Raw genomic sequence first — 18,112 nt, 5'->3', positions numbered from 1 at the left:
GCCACCCCTGCTGGACCTCCGACTCCCGACTGGGGCAGGGATGTGTCCTCTACCAGCCTGGGTGGGAATGTGGCACAGAGGATGACTGGTGCATAGGGGGTTCAGTTGAGGAGGGGTGTGCAAGAAGATCCAGCACACGGAGGAACCCAGTGCCATCGACCTGTCCTAGTAGTGCGACGCGGCCAAACAGGAATTCAAAATGACGTGCATTGTCCTCACGAGAACCCTGCACGTCATCCCGCATACCACGCTGAAGCAACACCACACCAGCTAGGACAGGCTCAATCTGGTCATGGATTACCATGCCCGCAGGAAGAGGAAGGCCAGTTGTTGTATGTGCATCCCCTCCCTGAAAACGGGTCAGGACGGAGGTATCCCTGCTGGTGCCGGATGATGCAGTCATGGGATCGGGGACAGGATTACACACAGGCACCTCCGCGGCGGCCTGTGCTGCCTCCTGTCCCTGCCCATGGACTGCACCACTAGCACCAGTGAACTCCCCCCTTCCAGCCCCCGTGCATGCGGCTTCCACGCCATCCTCCTCAACCAAAACCCCCACCAACCTGGATGACTCCGTGCCATCTTCCTCCATAGGCCCCTGTGTGGGCTCAGCTGCCCCTACTGCTGCCGAAGAGTCCACCTCCAACCTCCGCCTCTTGGACTTTCCCTTGGCAGCTGCGGTCATGGACGTGGCACCAGAATCCTCACTCCCGGAAGATAGGATTACCTCGGAGGGGAGCTGGGCCTTGATTCTCCGGCTGGTGGTGGGATCCATGCCGCTGTGCTCCACAGCACCGTCTCCGCCCTTTCATCAGTCGACGCTGCAGATAGGGAGAGACAGAACACAGGCATCAGGGCACTGTACAAGACAGTTGCACATGAGTGGCAGTGTCAAACTTCCAACACACATGCACAAATTCACATTAATCGTGCAGCAGGCAGCAGCATCCATACACACACAACAGCATGAACATCCGAAGGTTGGCATGACGTCACAAGCAACATGTGGAGTGCCGAACACATGCACACACGCCACCAGACAGACATGCATCTGTACATCTCCACTACCTGTCAGAGTGCAATCATCAGCAACTATGTCACATCTGCCAATCGGATTCCTACATGTCTGTGTCACATGCATCCATGGCGTATCACAGTCGCACACATGTCAAACACACACATGCACATGTACGCCATGCACGTACATGAAGGTGGTACCAGAATCCATGTGTCACATCCCAACCATTGCATAGTACATACACAGAAATGCCTCAATTTCTTGGGCGGGCCTGAGCGTTGCGTGACCCGTCCTTTTTCCCCAGGGGTCACAGACATCCTTGCAGGAGTACAGGGGTACCTATTCCATCTAGTACCCTGCCCCTTTCAACCCAATTGCCCAGGACAATTGTTGAGTGCACCTCCCATCGGCTATTTACCATCTGTGCCATGGTTGTGAGGCCACCAAAGGCTAAGGGCGGCAAAGCTGGGCGTCCTCCCAGGGCTGGGCGTGGTCGGGCACGTGGGCGCGGAGACAAGAGGGGATGGCGAGTCCAGTGTGGCCAGGGTGGCTACAGAGGGGGAAGAGGCAGGGGTGCCCCACTGGGGCAGGATGCAAAGGCACGTGCTGGTGCAGACATGCCACCACCCCCTGTAGCTCCTGGAGATGCACCTGTTGCATCACAACCTGGCGCCCATATGACCCAACAGCAACTTTCATCTGCTGTCACGGGCCCACCGGTGGTGGTAGCTGCTGGTGCAGATGTGGGGACTACCACCCGGGGTCGGGCAGCGCATGTTGCATTGTGTGATGTGGACTCGCAGGACGATTTCCATCTTGTCAGGAGGTCCATGTCACGTGTGTCCAGTGTAGCTGTGACCGGGGCATACGTATCTGGGGCAGTTATGACATCTGCTGCCCCAAGCAGCCGAGTGGTGGTAACTGCATGTGCAGATGCAGCCAACACCACTCCAGCAGTGAGTCAGACCCAAGCCAGACCTTCTGTCCTCATTCAAACACCCACTCCCTTGGTCCAGTCCACCAGCACCACTGCCCCCACTGATCAGGGCCACATAGGCTAGTCAGGGTCAGTACAACTGCCAAAAAGGAGGAAGTGTGCTCCTGCGCAAGAGTCTGAGACCCCAGACAAGGCTCCGGCCTCCGGCACGTCGAGGAAGAAGCCTTTCAGCAAGCAGGAACTGGACTTCCTTGTGGACTACGTGTCGGCACACAAACACGATATGCTTGTGGGCCCACAGTGCCATACAACGCCTCCCCAATGTTGGGTCCACTGGCAGCATATTGCGGATGGTGTGACAGCCATGGGATTCCAGGTGCGCACGGCTCAGGACTGCTACAAGCATTGGAATGACCTCCAACGCTGTGCAAAACAAAAGCGTGCCTCCAATTATTCCATGTCTCAGGTGACTGGTGGTAGGCCAGCACCAGAGGGGGTTGTACTCACTCAGCACGAGGAGATTGCTGCAGAGTTCATCCAGGAAGAACAAATCCGTGGAGTGGGAGAGAGGATGGATTATGATGCATCGTCCGGTGATTATTTATGCGTGTTACTCAATGACATGTGTGTTTGGCGTGTGTGACCTTCCCAGCTACAACTTGGGTCCTTCCTTTCATGAATGTCCCTCTCTACCTGTGGTGTTCACCAGGGATCTTACCTCTCGGCCTGGCTTTCCAAACAGCACCTGGCAGCTCTCGCTTACTGCATTTTCATTTTCTGCTACAACTTCCTGTGCTATGCTGATGACACTAAACTCATTTTCATGCTGCCCTCGGCAACCTCTTCTCCCTCCCTCATTTCTGATAGCCTCATTGCCATTTGAAATTGGTGTACTGCCAACGATCTCTGTCTAAATGCCAGCAAGACTGGCATCATCCTCATCGGTACACCTTCACCATCCTTTCCCCTCACTCTCTGGCTGGCATCCCTTGGACGTCCTCCTACCCCCACCTGAAAGGCCAACAACCTCGGGGTCACCTTTGACTCCACACATTCCTTCTCCGCACACATTTCTGAAGTCTCTTGAGATATATTAAGTTCTTGCTTAAACTCCTCAGGGGTACTGTGCCTTTCCTCTCGTTCACCTACAAGCTCACTGTCTCTCAAGCTCTGGTTGTATCAAGTTTGGACTACTGTGACAGGCTCTTTCACAATTCTACCTGCCTCCACACTCCGCCCTCTACCACTAATCCAGTACAGGACTGCGAGACTTGTCCTTGGCCGCAAGCCCTGGGATCCTATCTCTCCAGCTCTGAAATCACTTAATTGGCTACCAGTGGATGCACGGATTACATTTTAGACCCTCTGCATTGTGCACAAGGATTTCTGGGCCCTGGGTCCAAAATACCTTCAACTAACCCTCAAGCAATACAACCCCTCTCAAGTCCTTTGCTCCTCTACCTCACACTCCCTCCGGGTCAGTCGTTTATCGAAGAAAGAAGCTGGGGCAGATCTGTGTCTATGGTTGGGACCTCCCTTTGGTACAGCCTACCTGCCACATTGAAACTTGAGGAGAAACATCTCTGCTTCCGGAAGCAGCTCAAGAGCTTCCTATTTGCTCCTGCTTTAGCCTCTCTTCTCCCCAGCTGAACTGTTTCCTCTCTTGGCACTGTGCACCTTCGGCCCAGGTACCTGCTCACCCTGCCTCCCTGCTGCACTGCCTCCAGGCCTCCCATTGCAATGGGTCCTGTACGTGTACCCATACAGTCCCCCGCTCTTCTTCTGCACTCATCAGATTTGCCCTATCCTAAAGATCTTGCACTTGCCACTTGCTGGCTGCACTACCACCTTTTGAATGCCTGTTCTATCATTGGACTTCATTTTCAGTCTTTGGTCTCCTCTGTTTGGCAGGTTTCACTTCTCCCCCTTCCAGGGACTTCAACCCTTTATCCCTTCTCCATGCACTTGCATGTTCTCAATGTCACTGTGCCCAGTATGATCATTATTTTCATTTCCTTTTCTCCCTCGTTCCCCTCCCTTTGCTTGGTTGCACTCTGAGCCAATTGTGTAAGAGGGCAATTTTGATGAGATGTCATATCACGTCATATACATCCTTTGTCCTTGGTGCAGTGTGTCTCACTCTGACTGTGCTGATTGCAGTGGCTCCCCGTGCACATGTGTGCACATTCATGCTCCATGTGCATTCCATGTATGCCCCTAGGTGTCCTTGACTGCCTGCTCATTGTAGTATGTCTCCAGGATGATCCAAGTGTCATGCTATTTGGACAGCAATTTCATGCTCACTGTGGGTCTGTGTGTCATCTCTCACAATTTTAGGGTGTCCACATCTGTGTCATGCACATGGCTCCCCCTGTTACAGGCCCCTGCCTCTTTTCAACTGGTGTGTCTTCTGCATGCATGTTTGTACTACTGATGGTTCCTCATCTGTCCTGCATCATGTCCACTTCTCATCGGCTGTAGTGACATTTGACTGACGACATGCAATAGACGCATGCCAACACTGTCTGCCAATGCACAGTTCTGTGGTGAACCTTTCATTGCCATGCAGTGCCTCCCTGCTATTGCCCAGAGTGTGGGTGTTTCACAGTATCCATGCTACATAGTGCATGCCATTTGCACATGATGGCTGCAATTGCCCTTACGCTGCCGTCACGATTGGAGATTGACATCACTAAGTATGGGTTGATGTTGGAAGTGGAGGGAGTACACATGCACTGCACACACCCACTCCTGTGCCAAGTTCAGCCCTTCAACATGCCAACACAATGCTGCTGTGTGATAGTGACCTGCCATGTATGTACCCATGTCCCTCCTTTCACTCAAAACACAGTAGCGTATGGGGCCTCCTGTGACACATGTACTCTGCAAAGTCAATGGTTGTTGAGTGCTGCACATGAACATGCATGTCACATGTGTCATGGTGTGTTTGGTGTGATTGCCAGCTGTGGCTATTTGTGTGTTCCCACATGCTGATGCTACGTGCCATCTCTTTGTTGCGATCTCTCATTTCTGCCTTGGATATGTGCCTGCTAGAGGTTGTGTGTGATGCAGGTGATGGGCAACATGCAAAACATGTGTTGGCTTCACATTTTGCACACATCCTTTTCTGCTTTCGGGATACCTTTGAATTGCAATGCCACTGGATGCATGTTGGGCTTTGAGTTGCGTGTGACATGTCTGCTTCATGTGTTGGCTGTCAATGTTGTGATCTGCATGTGTGTGGTATGGGATACTGACATGCGTGTTCTTGTTTCTTTTGTTTATGTTGCAGGTGATGATGCACTGGAGGCAGAGGATGAAGATGTCATCCCAGACACGGTGGTCAGTTCACATGACCAACCAGGCATCAGTGGTGGTCGTGGGGTGGCAGCCCACGAGAAACCACTGGTGCTCCAGGCCATCGTGTCCAGAGCAGACTCTGAGTCAGGCTCTGATGTATCGTCTGACCTCTATGTTGTGCCAGATCTGCATCATGATGTGTTGTCGCCGGTAAGTGATCCTGTGTTGGATGATCTTCTGTATGCGACACCTGCAGTAAGGGACCAGGCGGAGTTGGAATGTCCGCCTGTGGTGGTTACGGGTGCAGGGTCACACTCCATACCATTAGTATTTGAACACTATCATAAGAACTGCAACAGTTTAGATAAAAAACAAAAAATACATCACATATTTTACTTTAGTGAGCAGAGTTATTTTTCTCTCCATTGAGAAGTTTTTTTCATCTACACCAACATGATTAATAGTCACAACCTTAATTGGTTGAGTACTAAGAATAAATCTAGTATTCATACGGTACTGTTATGAAAAAAAAACTTGATTACTCTTCCTGTTATTTCCATTATGAAATTTGTTCTATTCTTATTGAAAGATGTCATGCTGAGCAAGATTCCAAAATGAAGAGAAGATGAATATGTCAGGAAAGCTATTATCATGTATATATGTTGTTTTATCAATTGTTTGTAGATTATATTCTCCACGGTAAGTGTTTTAATAATATTATTGAATGTAGCAAAGAATATATATACACTATAGGATAACACAAACTTTGAAATTCAGGGAAAACACTTTAGTTGCTGGGACGTTAAGGTTAGGGGTACAAGGTAAAAAAACCTTTGAAATCCAGGGAAACAACTTTAGTTGCAGGGGCGTTAGGGTGCGAATGTAATGCAACAAAACCCCTAAAATTCAGCAGACCATTTAGCCAAAGCGATGACATCACTGGCGACATCATTAATTACATCATTTATGACATCACTGATTACGTCACTCATAAGATCAGACATAACATCTCATATGACTTAGCTAATAAAAGCTCTGATTATATCAATATAAGTTTGTAATTCTAGGAGTATTTTGTTGAAATAGTATCAAGGTATATTATTTTCTACTGTAATGATACAGTACATTTTATTCAGCTGTAATTTCTTTAAATACAGTGTATCGTTTACAGTTTGCAATACATGCAAAATTGTATACATTAAAAAATAGGGTAGTATTTAAGGATTATTTTCCTTTTCTGGTGTATCTGTTTTACTTCAATATTACGTTTTAAGTAATTTAGAGAAGAAAAACTTATAATAATATAATTGTAATCAATGTTTACATGTACATGTTGAATTTGTTATCTTCATTTCTTTTGTGTGTGTATAAATATATATAATAGTGTAGTAATAAGTTATTTAAAAAAATACCCATCCTTAGAATTTTTTTTATTATATCCCAATACATTCATCACACATTCTTGTTTTTATAACACTTCTCTTCTCATGTACAAAACAATACACATACGAAATATTTTCATAATAAAGTCAAACAAACATTTATATCTGTATATTTACGATGTATGTAACACTCCATTTTCAACAAGTTTCTATTTCTATTTAATTTTATAAATATTTGTTTACTACTGTATATACATATTTTATTATCTTGCACATATCTCATATATATTTCCCACAAGCAGGTACATTCTATAGAATGGACACTTTTATTTACTTGCTATTTAATATAATGTATTTATTTGTACATTTATACAGCATGCAAATCCCATGGGCATCTAGGTGCTAGTTACAGAGAGAACAGACATATATCAGTGGTGGCAGGGCAGGGGGGAGGAAAGTCAATTGAACAGAAGTATTTTGAGGTGCCTTCTGAAGACATTGCAGGAAGTTTCTCCACGCAGGGGTGGGGGTAGCTTGTTCCAAAGAGAGGGTGCCCAGACTGGGAAACTGGAACCTCCCGCTTTAGCATGTTTGAACCTTGGTGTGACAAGGCGGTTAATGTAGGAGGCTCTTGTAGGTCTTTCTAAGGCATGTTTTTTTAGATTGTTAGCTAGGTAACCTGCAGCATCATTTGAGAGACAGCATTGGGTGAGGGACAGCACTTCTAAGTTAATTTGATCCTTGACTAGGAGCCATTGGGCTGCTTTCCTCGCATCTGATAATTAGTCCTGCTTGCCAATGTCAAGAGCGGCTCTGAGCGTTTTGTTCTGGGTTGTGTGTAGTTTGCAGATTTTCTTTCTAGAGCTGCTGCATAGCAAGGAGTTACCATAGTCAAGATTCGGGCATATCAGTGGCTGTGCAACTTCCAGACGGTTAGTGGTAGTGAGTTAAGGTTTACTGGTGTTGATTAGTTTGATCGCAAAGCCTGATGACGAAGCAATATGGTTGACGTGGCGGGTCATGGAGAGAGAAGAATCGAGGTGTGATAAAAATCTTTTGTCCATCGATAACAAAGTATATGCAGTCCTGTAGGAGACTCTTGAAGTGGGCAGGGGTCCCAATGAGTAGCAGTTCCGCTTTTTTCGTCATTGAGCAGAGGCTGTGTGAGGCCATCCAAGATTGCTTAGTTTTGTAAATTTAATTAATTCTAAGGGTGTCTTTCAGGTGTTCACCGGATAGGGGGGATAAGGATTTGGGTATCGCAAGCGTAGTTAGTATACAAAATTCTCAAGGCATGAAGATGGTTGAACAATGGATTACTGTATACATTGTACAGGGTGGGTGATACACAGGAACCTTGGGGTACCCCACAGGAGTTGAGTATCGGTGGGCAGTGGCCTCACCGCAAATACCCTGGAGGGTATGTTTAACAGGAATTAGGCAATCCAATTAGTGTTTTCGGGGGTGAAGTGGACAGCAGAGGTTAGAGCGTGGCAGAGGATCTTATGGTCATCGATGTCCAAAGAAGCTGAGAGGTCGAGAAGAAGGAGCAATGATAAGGAACCCATGTCTTTGGCACTATCAAGCTGTTTTTTTAAGTCAAGGAGAGCTCTTTCTGTCCCATGCTTAGCGCAGAAGTCTGACTGGTGGGAGTCAAAAGTGTGGTAATATTCTAGGAAAGCCTATATTTGTAGGTAGGCCACTCTCAATGATTTTGAGGAGGAAAGGGACAGTAGAAAGGGGACGATAGTTAGTAGGGTTGGCTGGGTCAAAGGTAGGTTTTTTCAGGAGCAGTGAGATCCAGGATTCCTTCAATGAAAGTGGGATTGAGCAGAATGTGCAGGAAGAAATGATGATGGTGACAATAAGAGGGAGTACGGGCTCAACCCAGTCTTTGACCAAGGAGGCTGCGAGTGTATCTCTCTTGCACCAGGAAAGTTTAAGCCCAGCAATCATGTTTGCAAGGGCGATATTGCTGATAGGTTGGAACTTTAAAGGTGGATATCATCATGAGTTGGACCGGGTAGGGGCTAGCAGTGGGAGAGAGGCTTGTTTAGCTTGCATTTTGGATTGTAACTGTGTGATTTTCCCTGTGAGGCTGTCTTGGATCTTATTACAGCAAGCGCTGTCTTTAAGGATTGTATCCTGGGGGATATAGGGGTTTCTAGTTCACAGTAAATGGTGAAGAGCTCCTGGGAACTTGAAGCTGCGTTAGCAATTCTTTCAATGTACGTGGAGGCTTTGGAGGCGAGGATAAGCTGTTTGTATTGTTGCAAGAGCAAAGAGAGGTGACTCTTGTTTGTGGGAGTAGAGGTTTTATGCCAGGTGGCTTCTGCTGTTCATTTCACAGCCCTGGCAGAGCAGAGTTCTGGGGTGAACCAGGAGTTATGGTGGATTGTGTTCTTGGATTTCTTAGCTTTGAGAGGTGCCATGTGGTTGGCGGTGTTGTGGAGCAAAGTGTTATAATGGTCCTCTAAGGCTGTGGGGTCTTGTGAGGATGGCAGAGGTGAGTTGATGAGTGGAATAATGTTCATGCTAGTTAGGTTGCGTGAACTGCGGGCCATGGTGATGTGGGCAAGCACTGGATTAGAACATTTGCTAATGGATGGAATAGTGAATGTGATAGTATGGTGGTCTACACAGGGGCAAGGTTGGTTAGATAAGACAGAAATGTTGCAATTGTGGTCTTATAGCCAAACAAGGTTGCGTCCATGTAAGTTCATGGGTTATGTGATGATTTGGGTACAACCAAAGGCTGACAGGGTGATGGCTATGGCAACGACGTCTTTGTCACTGGTGTCACTGAAGCCCAGGTTGAGGTTGCCTAATACTAGGAGTTGAGTAGTTGGTTTGAGGTTGGTGGTGATGAGTTGGGTGAGGTCATCATCAAAGGATGCAATGGGGCCAGGGGGACAGTATATGAGATTTAGAGTAAGTCTGTTGTTTTGTGAGATTTTGAGTTTGACTGACAGTGATTTGCAGTTGGGAATCGTTGTTGTGGTGGAAGCGTCCAATGGGAGAGATTCTTTGTAAATAAAGGCTACTCCTCCACCTTTTCTTTCTTGCCTTCCGCAACAGAGGAAGTGTATCCTGAGAGGATGGCAATGGACAGGGTTGGGCCTGCTGTGAAGGGGAGAGTCAGGTCTTGGTCAGGGCTAGGATGTCAAGGTCGTTTGTGGTGATAAGGTCCAAGATTTTGTGTGGGTGGGCAGTGATAGATCTGGTGTTAAGGAGGACACAACGCAAAAGTAGATTTTGTAGAGGTGTAATGTCAGTAGTGGGGTATGTAGTTAGTGGTTGGTGGGGGGGTGTTTCTACGTAAGGACCTAACGTTAATGGCACCTGGTGTGATATCCTGGTACCAGTCAACGTGTGGTGAGGAGTAGTTCTCTATTGCAGGTTAGCATTCCGGACTCTGATTTGCGGTGGTGATAAGGTAGATTTGAAGGCAGGTTTTGTCTTCTGGGCTGGCCTAAGGGTTTGGCTGGAGGTTTGACAGTGCCAAGGTGGGAAGGAGGGTTATTATGTGGGTGGATTGGGGTGGGTAGAAGGACCCCTCGTTGGGGCCTTGGACTTGGCCGCTTGCGTCTTGGCTATTTTGAGGGGTAGTTGAGTTTTCATTATGGCAGGTGTTGTTCAGAATGAGGGTCCCTGGATTTTTGGCATTGTGTGTGTTGGCTCTAGTATTCTGTGGGGTTAGAGCCCGTGGGCGGGAGGGACGAGAAATGGGAGTCAGTGTGGGGCTATGTGGGGGGGCAGTAGGCTTGCTCATACGTAGCATAGTAGTGGTTGTCTTGATCGTAATGTCAGGGTTACTGGGTAGCGCTAGTTTCGAAGTGGCAGAGTGTAAATTAGAAGTAACAGCTGATAAGAGGGGGGGCTGTGCTGGTTTGTTTGGCTGTGGACCTATTTCTGATAAGGCTGGTAGGAAGGGAGTAGTAGTAGGTGGTAGTGTGGGCATGTAGGCATGTTTTGTGACCATGCAATGTTGTGGACTGCGCTAGTTGTGTTCTTGGCTGTCTGTAATTGGTGGTAGGAAGGTGGGAGAGGCAATGTGACTGGTGATGAAGTGAAGAGGGTGGTCATCCCAGAGAAAGGCCAAGCCTGCACATGTGCGTGATTAGGCACAAAGGGACTGCCTGTGAGGGCAGGCCGAGCAGCACTGGTGGGTAGCTGTGGAGGGCAGTTGAACTGTGTTGGTGCGCTGATTATACGCCAGTGGACACCAGTTGGGGCCATAACCCTGGGTAATTCATCACTCGTTATCATACTTTGCGGTTGTTGATGGTGCTGCATTGTTGTTCAGCATGATGTAGATGCGGGGTGTAGGAAGTTAGGCGGTGAGGTTAGTGGGATATGGCCATTGAAAAATGGGGGGATAGTACAGGGCTGCAAGACAGGATGTTGCCGTAAACATGAACAGATGCCATAGGCTTATCTTCCAATGGGGTATCTCCTTTCTGGATGCAGCCGCATTCTATGACACGCTCCACTTGCAGTGAGCAGCACAGAGCAGAAGGGAGCTGCGTTGGCCATGGAACACAGACTTCAAATGCGGCCGGCTCTGTCTTCCGTCAATCTGGCTGCAGTCCCAAAGGATGTGGCAACGGCCAATCAGCTTGAGGGAATACCTGTAGGTCCCTACAGTGGAGGCTCCTCACTTCGGTGGTGGCCATGTTTTCAGGGGCTGCTACTGAATTAGGCGGCATTCAATCTTCATGTAAACGTTTTGCTGGGGGTGATGTTAGGGGATCCTTTGTGTCCCATGGACGCAGCACAGCAGAAAAGAGCTGAGTTGTCCTTGGCTATTCATAAATAGCTATTTATAAAAGCTATTTATAAAATATTAAATTTTTATACTTTAATTTGCTTTCTTTAACAAGTACTAGAAATAAAAGCATCACAGTGTGATATTATGCACGTGTAGACATGTTCTTCTTTATACAATCTCCTCATTGTTAATAACTGTACTGAAAATACATATCTAGCAAGAGAGGCATCCTATACATATTTTAACATACCTAATGTGCATGTTATGTCAGATGCCATCACTGATGTAATAAGTACTGTCTTTTATAATGCAATTAGTGATGTCATCAGTGATGTAATCATTGATGTCATACATGATGTCATTAGTGATGTGACCAGTGATTTCATCAGTGATGTGATCTCTGATGTCATAATTGCGGTCATATGCTGGGAACCATGGGCCCGGCAAGATAAGGTGGCTTCGACTAAATCGTCTGCCGAATTTCAGGGGTTTTGCTGGGTTATATTTTCACCTTAATGTCCCTGCAACTAAAGAACCTCCAAAAAATGAATCGCTAATAACGTTTGACTCGTGTGACTGATTTGGCTTAAATGTTGAAGTCAATTAGGTATGTGTGCCACGCCCAGAAAGCAGAATTTGGTAAAGGTTTGTTACAAAATATGAATGTTATTAAGAAAACAAACCCAAAGTTGCAGCCTACTTCCCATTAATTTTCCCAAAGACAAAACAGGTACATTTTTTGCCGGTCCGCACAGCCCAAACCACTGGACAGATTTGCACCAGGTTTGAAACAACTTGGGCGCGAAACGTTGACTTGAGGCCTTTTTGTAGTTTGGGAATATTCCGTCCAGTAGTTTTTTAAATATTTGATGAAGAAGGTGATGTCCCCTTCTCCAAAATAAATAGCTATATCTCAGGTAAATTGCCAAAACTGGGTGTTTTTAGAAATAAAACAACCACCATCTTTGTTTATGCTCGATGCAAGAGATAACCGTGGCGATAGCCGAGGTTATCGGAAAATGAAAGCCAGGAAAAAAGCCATTTGGAGGTCAAAAAGCATGCACATGCCATCATTCTAAAAGGTGGGGGAGGTAAGAGGACACCAAGTGAAATTTGGGAGTTTGAGGGGGTATATAGACTGAGTTTGCAACACAAATCTTTTCTTTAGCCTCAGCTATGGACAGAATAGCCACCAATAGCTGACATTTCAAAGCAAACTGTGTCATGGAAGCTGCATGTGTTGTGGGGGAATGAGAGTGGGCAGCAGAGGTGAGTAGGACAATATGGGTGTTAAAGGGGCAGGCGCAGAGCAGGGGGACACTTGGTGAGGGTCTGGGGGCATTTCCTTTGCTATGTTTCTGATATTCTCGGCTATAAAATGACTACAGATAGCCAAGGGTATCTGTAGTTCTGTACCTGTGGCTATAGAAACAAGTTTTTAAAAAAATGATATTTTTACATCTACAGAGAGGATGTGGGGGGGGATCACTGGCCCAGTGACATGATGGCATACAGATTTTCCATCCATGCAGTAACCAGTACTAACCTAGCTTAGCTACAAAGAGAGGAAGGGGCCACCCCCCTCAGGCCATGTTACCTTATGAATGAGCTGGGGCTGGCTCCTTCCTCACTTAGAAGCTAAGCAGGATTGGTCCCGGTTACTGCATGCAAGGGAGACAGTCCACAGTCCCGGATGCCATGTGTTTTCTTAGTTTTAAATATCTAACACTGAGAAAACATATAGCATCCACATTATTTTTGTTTAAATTGATCTACTGTCAGTCCTTGAACGTATTGCACTCAGAGACCATTTTGTGCCTTTTGCTGATATTTGTAATCTCCCAGTCAAAATGGGGGCGGGGGAATAATGCCACAATTGTACACTTTTTGCCTAACATAGTTCTATAAGGATTTATATATTTGAGTGACACTAGGGTATATGTACTTTTCAAGTTATTTTTATAAAGCAGATTATTGTTGAAAGTCAGACATGGGGGTTAGGAGGGGAAATGATGAGAGGGCAAGTAAGTCATGAGTATTTGCCCAGGATGTGACATTAGAGGCTGCAATCCTGGGCAAAGGGGCAGTTATTTTCCCCTGCTTCTGGATGCATTTCAGAGCACATGTAAATGACACATGTGGGTGGACAGCGAAACTTTCTTTCAGAGAGCAGACACAACCCCCAAGCTTGATCAAATATTTAGCTACCATGATTTTACTCAGGTTGTCATGTTCCAAGTGCAGACGCTTACCCACAAGACCACACGCACATGTTTTGTATTGGGGTTTTGTTTTCCAGAGAATAATTTATGACAGATTGCTGGGTTTGAAAAGTGAGCACCTTTTATAGTTTTCCAGCATATTTTTGGAACATTTCCTCTCTCAGGTTATTTTTCTGATTTTCATAACTTTTTTTCAAAGTCCAATGCTGTTTAGTATTGAGCACTTTCTTCTAAAGTGGAAGGCCAATTGAGCTACATTTGTATATTTCACTTTAAGATATGTGTCAATTACTGTGCATATATTAATGGGTGAAAAAGAGAAAGCTTCCTGTTAGGGAACTCACGTCCCGTGCACACTATCTTACCACCTAGATAAGGCAATTTAGTTAATATTAAGTGGCAAGTGGATCCTTAAAAGAAACCTAACTTCCTACTTAATAGCTTGATAAAGTACAGTCTATTAATGTGCACATTTTGAAAGGTTAAGGGATAAATTGCTTAAACATTCTTCAAATAACCATTCAATAGTCAATTAATTCATTAATTTAATGCACAAATTGCCCAACACGTTTCGAGTTATACTCTTCATCAGGGACTTCTAATCACAAGATTTCTACAAAGAAATATAGACAAAGATAACATATTTTTAGAAATCCATTTGTAACCCAAATATGTAACATATTCACAAGAGTTATATTTCACCAATGCAGATGATGAAAATCAGAGAAGAGAGGCTGGATCCCTCTGGGAATCTGCAGGGTATATTTTTGGTGTTTGAGGTGAACTGTGGTAGGTAGGTTCTCTCAGTTCAGTTTGTTAGGAATGAGGTGAGCCACTTTAGTGCAGATTCTTGTATATCACATTCCATCAGTCTTTTTATTAGTGTTGTGTGGCTGATTGTGTCAAATGCCACTGATATGTCCAATATTATAATGGCTGATTGGGTGTTGTTGTCGGCGTTTATTTTCAGGTGATCCCACAACGATATGAGAGTTGATTCTGTTCCTCTGATCGGTCTGAAGCCAACATGTGACCAGTGGAGTATTCCATTTGTTTCAATGTATTTAAGTAGGATCTTGTACACATGGTTCTCCAGGATCTTTGCTGGGTACGACAGGTTGGCTATCGGTCTGTAGTTCCTTGGGTCCTCTGCGCTCGCTGATTCCTTTTTTATTAGTGGTTTGATGTATGCTTATTTGAAGGGGACGTTAAGATTCATCTTTCGAGAGATAGGTTCATTAGGTTCCGGCAGTGTGCCACCAGTGTTCTGTGGTTGAGGATTCCTTTCAAAATGTCAGGGGGCAGGGTTCCCTTGGGGATCCTGCAAGGTTGCTCTCCTTGATCAGTGTGGTGAATATTTCTTCTGTGATACGTTCTAGGCAGATGAGTTTTGCTGTTGTCTGTCTTCCACCCAGTATCTGTGGTTTGGCAGTCGTGATTGCATTAGTCCGGGTTCTGTTGATGGTCTCATGGGTTGTATCTATTTTTGATCTCAGGTGGTTGGTGATGTTGTCATAAAATACCTGTGTCGAGATGATGGAATTTTTGGCAGGATTTTATTTTTTCTCTTTGTTAATTTTGAGTTATTTCTGTGGATGTTTTTTGCTGATTCTATTCTTGTGGCATAATAGTATTTGTTTTGCTTTGAGAACTGTTGATTTGTATGAGCTGTCTTTGGTATTTTATTTTGTCTTCTTGGTTGTATTGTTCTTTCTACTTCTTCTCCATTTTGCATTTATTTTTTTAGCTTTTTCAGTTCTTCTGTGAAACCATTTTGCTGACAGTTTTTTTTTGGTCTGGCTTTGAATGGTTTTGCTGGTGCCAGGTGGTCTAGGGTCATGGTGACCCAGCTGTTGAGTGTGTTTTCTGCTGCATCTACGGTTGTTTTGGTGGGTTCTATTCTGCTTGGAAGGGCCAAGTCCAGTAAGTTTGTTAAGGCCTCCAGGTCTAGGTCTACCAGCTTCTTTTCTTGCTGGCATGGAGTATTTCCTTTCCAGCCGGTGGGTGGGTTTGGAATGTCATGTAGAATGGTATCAAGTAATGGTCGCTCCATACCATCAGTGTAGGTGGCGCAGATACGCATAGTCCTTCTCTGCAGAAGATCACGTCCAACGTGTGTCCGGTGTTGTGGGTGGATCCATTTAGTATTTGTTTGAAATGCAATGTTTCAAGGAGTGCACTGAGTGAGTTTGCTGTGGTTTCATTTTCTTTTTCGGACCAGACTTTGATGTCTTCCAGTATGATGAGGTTGTCATGGTAGGTTGATAAAATGGCAGTGGCGTCAGCTAGTTTTGTTGCAAAGTTTGGTGTAAGATGGTGCCCTGTAGATCAGGAGGAGTACTATTTTATTTATTTTTTGATTTGTAAAGTGCACTACAGCCCACAGGCATCGAGGCACTGCTATGTTGGTTTGGTTGTTCAGTTCTGACTTGATGAGAGGGATTCACAGTCTTCTATTTCAGTTGGGATGAGTTGAGAGAAACGGATGTGTTCTTTCTTTATTATTCCGATTCTGCCTCCTCTTCGGCTTTCTCTGTTGGCGTGTATTAATTTAAAGTTTTCCGCTATGGGTTCATTCGTGATGGCTTTGTAGTTGTCCGATAATCAGGTTTCTGTAAGAAAGAGCACATCTGTGCGTCCTTTGCTTAGATGGTCATGGATTTCTATTGAGTGTTTTTCCATGGCTCTAACATTAAGAAGGCTCTAGTGTAGTTGCTTTGATTTTCCTTTTGGGTTGTTGTTTGTCTTGTTGGTTCAGTTTGGTGTGTTGTTGGTTGGGGTTCTGTTACTGATGTTTCTCTCCTGGTTGTGCCTGTTGGGAGGGGGAGTTCTCCAGTGGCAGTCTCTTCTTCGAGTAGACTGATTCGTTTGATGACAGGGTTGATTGGTTTTAGTTTGTTCTGGCTGATGAGTTGTGTTGGAGCCCGTCCTTTGTTTCAGTATTTGGTGATGGGTGTGTAGAAGGTTATGGATTCCAGTTTGTCCCTGCTTCTAGTTGGAGTATTGTCCATTGTGTAGTCTAGGTTAGGGTGGTTTATCAATTGTCATGTTGTGGTCGGATCGGATCTCTATTTGTTTCGCTTATTGCATGTGGTTTTGTTGTTGGTGGTCCATCTTTGCTTGCCAGGCAGTCATATGTGGAAAGGTAGCAAGTAATGTAGTTTGCTCTGTTCTTTGTATGTGTCCTCGGTTCACATATGATGCATGGGTATCTCTTTACTGTTTTAATCATTGTTATGAAATATTCTAAAATGCTAATAACACATATGTAGAAATGTAAGGGTGGTCTAAATATGGGAAAATACCTAGAGTGATCTTTTTCTCAGATTTCATCCTTACCCTGCTCCGTCAGCGTAGTCATTTTTGTCGGTTGGAGCAGAGGTGCCTCAGCGCTTCTGCGTGTTGGTGTTGCTTGTCTTGGCGTTTGGGTGCTTTTTCACTCCTCTCACTGCTCCGACAGGCTTTAGTCTGTCCTGACGGCTGGAGTGAAGGTGCATTGACGTTTTGCACTTCTGCATGTCATCGCCGACTGCCTCGGCACTGGACGCCCTTGGCCCAGTGAGGCAATCGGTTTCTTTACACAGGATGGCAAAATCATTATTCTCATATAAGGCACTTTCTTTGTGGGAAATAGTGTGTCCTGTTTATATTTTAAATCACCATAATCACCAATCCTCACACAAGGATATTTCAGAAACCTAAATCTTTCACTCGCAACAGGTCCTTCAAATCAGCAAACTTCAAACCACTTCTAAAAAAACACAAGTGGCGACGTGGAATACCTCTCCAACTCCAGACCAATTTCAAACATTCCCTGCCCGGCAAAACTCCTAGAAACCTACATATACAAAATAACCCAAGAATATGTAGAAAAACACCACCTGCTGGACCAAGCACAAGTCGGTTTCAGACACGCAAGAGGAACAGAATCAGCACTACTATCCATCTGGGACAACCTCAAAACAAACGCAGATTCAAACACAACCCCAGCTGTGATCCTGCTAGAGCTCTCTGCAGCCTTCGATACAGTCAGCCATGACACCCTAACCAAAAGACTGGAAGACATAGACATAACAGACATGGCACTACTCTGGATTAAATCATTCCTAACAGACAGAACAGAAACTGTATGGCTTAAACCCTTCAAATTTACTCCACGAGTTAACGACTGTCACTATCACCGCTATACTTCTACATATACCAGACTCCAGTAATTAGAATCTTCAAAAAACACAAAATCACATGCTACAACTACACAGATGACACCCAAATCATCTACAAAATCGAAGACAATCAAACCGACCACTCAACCCTAATCAAATGTCTGAAAGAAGTATTCAAGTTGATGAGCGCCAACAACCTGAAAATCAACCCAGGAAAGACAGAAATCATGATCATATCCAATAACCAAGAGAACACTACCTACATTCCATGGCCGACTGAATTAGGAACTGCGCCAATGCCATCTTAGGTAGTAAAAAA

This window comes from Ambystoma mexicanum, chromosome 7q (genome assembly GCF_040938575.1).
Source record: "Ambystoma mexicanum isolate Mex_15411 chromosome 7q, UKY_AmexF1_1, whole genome shotgun sequence".
NCBI classification, from domain to species: domain Eukaryota; kingdom Metazoa; phylum Chordata; class Amphibia; order Caudata; family Ambystomatidae; genus Ambystoma; species Ambystoma mexicanum.
The sequence above is the reverse complement of the archived record's forward strand: the minus strand, read 5'-3'. Positions refer to the sequence as shown.